The following is a 4,772-nucleotide window of genomic DNA, read 5'->3' on the forward strand; positions in this document are numbered from 1 at the left end:
AAAAGCCCATACTTTAGTCTCCAACTGAACACTAAAAGTAAAAAACTGCAAAGAAACTAAATTTAGTATTTTATAGACTGCAAATAACACCAGTACCAAATATAATGCTCTGTCTACACTAAATATTGAGTGTTTGTTTTGCTGTATTATTACATTGTTTTGGGAAAGGTAGAATCTGAAGTAAGTTAGTACTTGACAGTGCTGGAGTTGTCTTTTTCAGTATTGCAATACTTATTGCAAATAAGTAGGGCAATGCCATTTATGAACTTAGTTCTTGCTCCATATTTATGTCACTATGGGCCTTTCTGGTTTTTTTCATTAACCTCTGATAAAAGATTTTAGTTCAGTTTTGGAATACAGGTAGCACTTTGGTTCCAGTTGAATAAAACATTCATTCTGACAGTTGTATATCTGACATACCTGCAATAGGGCATGCGGTTCAGTGTTTAGTCAGGACTCTCACGTTCATGTGTCTGAGCAATTGGCAAAGCACCTGTCACAGAGGGAGAGAGAAAGATAAACTGGTTACCCCTGTTAATTTCACTATCTTACCTAACAGTCTTTTGGGAAATCGTATTTGCAGTCAGGCTTCTCAGGATACGAGAGGGGGAAATACAGACAATGCTACTACTCTGATTAAGCAAATATAAATATGGGTTGGGTAGTATGACATCATTACCTTCTGCTGTGAATGATGAAAGAAACAAATGGAACAGTTTACAGACTATGCTGCAAAATGCTGAAATTAGTACATACGAAAGTAGATTTCAGGATTACAGTCAATACATAAGAGTTTGCCTCTGCCTCTTCCTCCTGAGACTTTTTCTTTACCGTAGTCTCCTCCATGGGCTGCAGGAGAATAGCCTGCCTCACCTCCATCTTTTCCACGGACTGCTGGGGAATCTCTTTTCCAGTGCCTGGAGAACCTTCTCTGCCTCTTTCACTGGCTTTGGTGTGTGCAGTTTTATTTCTCACACTTTTGTCTCTCATTCTCCTCTCTGCTGTTCAGCACTTTTCCCCTTTCTAAAACCTGTTTACCCCAAGGCACTACTGCTTTGGCTGCGGGGCTCAGCCATGCCCAGCACTGGGTGACCTGCGGCACCAGCTGTGTTCTAAACAGGGCAGCCCTGGCGCTCCGCACAGGGGAACCTGAAGACCCCACTGCCACTGCCTAGGCACCTGGACCCACAATATAGTATGTTACAGTACAGAAAATGTAACTAAAAGATGCAACTTACAATTTTAAAATTTGTTACTTAAAAATTCAAAATTCCAGCAAAGAAATTTTTAAATTAAGGTAAGCAAAACTATGTAATCTTGAATACTATTACAAACTAAAACAGTGGGGGGGTGTTCTTTATTTTTTTTTTTTTTTTTATTTTTCCTGCTTTGGTAGTATCTTCATCGAATTGCTTTAACTTATCCTATTTTTCTACTTTTTAATTAATTAGTAACTTCAGAACAGTAAAGGGACAAAATATTAAAGTAGTAACATTGCTCAAAATACCAACTATATATCTTTGTGTTATATTTCTCTGTGTATGTGTGTGTGTTTGTAATTATTTAAAGTCACATTCTGAACAAGTAGGTGGTAAACATTATTGATGAAAATAACTAGAAGACAGTGACTCTTAGTGGAAAACAAAAAGAGTGAAAAACAAACTCTCAAAGGCTAATACCTGAAACATGCAGAGTTCAGGTAAGTTTGTGAGATATGTAAATGGTTCATTAACTCACATGATATTTGAGTGCATGTTTTGATCTACACTAAACATATAGTTTAGTTAACAGCGTTAACTTGCATCAAATTTACAATTCTTGGGGAAAACCAGACTCTTGGCACAATTTAGGCTGTCCTCTCAACTTTTATTTTTGTTTACAAATGTAAGAAACTGTAGCAACCCACTGAAGTTACAGAACATCACGTAATTCCACTTGCATGTTCTTTCTCCCAGGAGGATATTAAGTGCCTGAAGTAATAAGAGTTGCCATAACATATCCTGGTTCCTTGTGAGGCTTTTCTCCAAGTAGTAAATTATAAAGCACCAAGGTCTGCGAGATTGAAGGGTTTTATTCCATTATTGGCACAACACAAAGCAGCTAGGAAAAGAAACCAGAACACGGTTGTCTCTGTTCTGAAACTGAAAATAGGGCATTTATCATAATTTCAGAGTTGAGAAGGTGCAACTTTTATGATAATGTCATCATCTTCCTTTCATTTGTTGAGTATTCATTGTTATGTCCAGAAGTTGATGATATCTCTTCTTGTTCTTCAGTTACTCGTTTTTTTTCCCACAAGAAAAATAGAATACAATAACAAAAAGCTGTTGTGTATGTGAAGATAAATTGCATATTTGTGGTAAGAACAAAATATCTCTGGTGTGGACTTATTCAAAGAAATAAATTGTGGAAGTGTGAAACAGAAATTACATACTGAACTAGTGTTAATTCAGAGTAGAGGGGGAATATAGATGCAATGGTCAGGATAGTGTGATAAAGGCATCTCCATTACCACTATTAAGGCCAACATTCATACAAGTTACTTTAATAAGAGCCAACTAAATAAAAAAATGGTTTCTTTATTTTTTTGAGCAGACAGTGGTTCACATCTTATATATGAAATAATTTACAACACTATATTGTGGTTAGGCTATATTATTTTAGTCAGTGCTGCTAATAAGAGATTTGACTAAAATGATTAGATGGTTTTTTTCCTTAGACACATTTGGTATTTATATTGCTACAACTAGGATTTATATCTCAATTGTAAAAGAAACCCAGCAGACATGAGCCCTAATTACCTTAAAGTTTTACACAATATTGTGAAAGAAATTCTTATTTAAGTGAAATTACACATTGTTCACATAGAGAAGGTATATAGATTGGTAATATTTTTTAACATTAAGAATATTTCTTCTTCAGGCTTTACAAGCCTGACTATGACCAACTAATCTGATTTAATACACCATACTCAGGGCCTATTTTGCATTTGAATAGCATAGTTTGTTACAAAGGAGATGCAAAAGCAAAAGACCTTTTAGTAGATTCATCTGCAATTCTGGAAAATGATAAATAATTAATAACTGGTTCCATAATGCAAAATTTCCAACTGAATTGAACAACATATTTAGAGGCTATAAAAGTGTATTTACTTTGATATTTCAGTGTTAGGCTGTGCACAGGCAATGTCAACAGACTGTCAGGATAAAAGAATCTTATTTCTAGTGGGTTAGTATCAGGGTTTTTTTATCTGAAGGATTATTTATGGCGCTCCATCCAACACATAGGGAAATTACTGATTCCCGCACCATTTTTTTTTAAAGAATGTGCACTGTAGTTATTTAATAAACCCAGAAAAATAAATAACTAAAGTCATTAACAGCTAACATGGTCTATGTTCAAGTAAATTATATTCTTATAGAAACAAATTGTCCATCTTGTTGTCCTTTCTATTAATTCCCACATACAGATCATCAAAGGTAGCATCTGACTTTTTGACGTACACTCATTAATATATTTTTTCTTTCTAAGCTTCCTTATGTTTACATTCATTATCTTTCTAAGATTTGATTTTACTAATGAAGTTTTCCAATACAATAGGCTCTTACTCACCCAGTTATGCAGCATCTGAACTCCTCTGTCAAATACGTATTGAACAATAAACGGCACTTTGAGTACCTTTCATTATCTCTAGATCTGTGAAGAAATATTAGCTGTGAAAGAACCTTTCAGTCTGAGAATTCAGTTGAAGGGGAGATTTAGGGTGACAACAGACAAGTGACATGTCTGAAAGACCACAGAGAGTAATAGCAATTGCATGTAGGGAGAACAAAATAAATTAGATGTTGACACAAAGTAGAGTTGAGAAGCAAATTACTGGGAAAGAGAAGATTGACAGTATAGGCACAGCTTGAAATGAATGTAAGGACTTTTCTAAGGTGGTGTTTTATAAGTACAGCAATGGACAGCCCGGAGAATTGAAAGTGAAAAAAGAATTATTATGACCTGAAAGGGTGAATAGACAGAATTAGAAGGGGAGGATGAGAAGAAATATTGAAATCAAATGATGTTCTAAGTTCAAATCTGAAAACACCTGAACAACGCAGGGAGATGATGTTTTGTGGGTGTTTGCCAAGAAAAGCATCCTCAATATTGATGGAAAAGAAATGGGAGAAGTAGTTGCATGATAGAATTATCATTCAGTTTTTCAGTAAAATAGTCAGAATAAAGTGACTGCAACAAAGGCAACCCCTCATAGACAACAATATTTTTTAAAGCAATTAATGCTAGTTTATCAGTGAAAATGTTATCTACTGGGATATGCCTGCTAAAATATAAAGATTCAGACTCTTAATTAATATTTAAATAAATTAAATTAAAGTAATGCCTATATATGTGGTATATTATGACAGTTTCACAATTCTAATCTGTCACGTTTTATTTTAATTTAGTACTTATTGATAGAGGAGAGTTTCTACACAGTATAAAATGAAATATATTATTAGCTTTATTTCAGAGGTGGTAATTCTGGTTCTAAACTTGTCATTGGAGAAAACATAGAGGTGAGAAAAATTTTTGAAAAGTAAGAAAAATAGCAAAATTATTACAAAAAAGTTTCTTTTTTTCAAAAGTATACAGATATTTTGTTTTTATCATCTGAGATTTTATAGTGTTTGTGATGCAGTTTTTCTTCAGTGCTTCAGTTGCACTTGCTTTGATGCTGAATAAACTACAGCATTCCATAAATCTATTGATAATTCTTATAACCAATA

At 34.1% G+C, this 4,772-nt stretch overlaps 1 long non-coding RNA gene across 1 annotated transcript; it reads right to left on the reverse strand.

The window, feature by feature from the left end:
• Positions 1–1,845: 1,845 nt before the first annotated feature.
• On the reverse strand, positions 1,846–4,290 carry LOC135406819 (uncharacterized). The gene is made up of 2 exons (XR_010426499.1): positions 3,613–4,290; positions 1,846–2,100 (listed from the first exon to the last, which is right to left on the reverse strand). It is a non-coding gene; the product is annotated as an uncharacterized LOC135406819 (long non-coding RNA).
• Between the last annotated feature and the right edge of the window lie 482 nt (positions 4,291–4,772).

The sequence above is a fragment of the Pseudopipra pipra genome, chromosome 2, assembly GCF_036250125.1.
Source record: "Pseudopipra pipra isolate bDixPip1 chromosome 2, bDixPip1.hap1, whole genome shotgun sequence".
Lineage (NCBI taxonomy): Eukaryota > Metazoa > Chordata > Aves > Passeriformes > Pipridae > Pseudopipra > Pseudopipra pipra.